The sequence below is a fragment of the Nerophis lumbriciformis genome, linkage group LG15 (assembly GCF_033978685.3).
Source record: "Nerophis lumbriciformis linkage group LG15, RoL_Nlum_v2.1, whole genome shotgun sequence".
Lineage (NCBI taxonomy): Eukaryota > Metazoa > Chordata > Actinopteri > Syngnathiformes > Syngnathidae > Nerophis > Nerophis lumbriciformis.
Genome location: NC_084562.2, coordinates 39,485,755 through 39,487,233, shown reverse-complemented (window position 1 = coordinate 39,487,233; position 1,479 = coordinate 39,485,755).

The following is a 1,479-nucleotide window of genomic DNA, read 5'->3' as shown; positions in this document are numbered from 1 at the left end:
TTTTGAGAGAGCTACAAAAAGCAATTGCCACAACAAAGCCAATATTGCCAAGTAAGTAAACTTAAGTAAAAACTACTATAGTCTCTCATTCAAATACTTTGTCTTCCCCCCATTAAAAACACTCCTATGCTAATTCTTATATATAAACAACATACCAATATACCAATATTGAGAATGAAACAATGTGAACACACCAAAAAAGACACACCGATATTGGTGAAAAATAAACATAGAAAAGAACTGATGTCATCACGCCAGTATCGAGCCGATACTAAGACGACCAAGAGCATCGATATTATCGATATTTGGAACGATCAGCCAAACCCAAGTGCTAACCATATATGTCTAGTAAGGAGGATGTTTTATGTTATGCTTTTATGTTTTTGTTTCAATTATTAACTTGAATTTATTATACACATCCATCCATCCATCCATCCATCTTCTACCGCTTATCCGAGGTCGGGTCGCGGGGGCAGCAGCCTAAGCAGGGAAGCCCAGACTTCCCTCTCCCCAGCCACTTCGTCCAGCTCTTCCTGTGGGACCCCGAGGCGTTCCCAGGCCAGCCGGGAGACATAGTCTTCCCAACGGGGTCTTCCCCGCGGCCTCCTACCGGTCGGACGTGCCCTAAACACCTCCCTAGGGAGGCGTTCGGGTGGCATCCTGACCAGATGCCCGAACCACCTCATCTGGCTCCTCTCGATGTGGAGGAGCAGCGGCTTTACTTTGAGCTCCTCCCGGATGGCAGAGCTTCTCACCCTATCTCTATTATACACATATATTTATATAATATTATATATCATAGAATTGGAATCTGAGCCGAGGATGTCGTTGTGGCTTGTGCAGCCCTTTGAGACACTCGTGATTTAGGGCTATATAAATAAACATTGATTGATTTATATAATTAATAAATATATATTAAAAAGTATATTTGATAGGTACAACAAAGAGGCGAAAACCTGAAATAACTTCTAGGTGTAATGTGTTTATATAAATTGCATTTGATGGAATGGTGAGTGGGTTTATGATTATCATATTTCAGGTGATTATGTATTGTATTGTTGATCAAGAAACAGGTTATTATATCTGAATGATGGAGCAGAACATTATAAGTGTTATTTCTTTCTGCTCCTTTTCGGTCACACAAAATGTTTTTTGATTTTTTTATTACAATTGTTTTTTTTGTTTTTGTTTTTTTTCACGAAAAACAATATAATATTGGGAATTGTATTTTTATTGTTTTTTAAATTGTGTAGGTGAAGCGTATTTTTGATTTCTTGTGTCCGAAATAAATAAATAACACATATATTTATTTGTATTCAATAATCATTTTTAATTCATATATATTAGGGCTGTGAATCTTTGAGTTACCCACGATTCGATTCAATATCGATTCTTGGGGTCACGATTCGATTCAAAATCAATTTTCTTTCAATTCAACACGATTCTCGATTCAAAAACTATTTTTTCCCCGATTCAAAA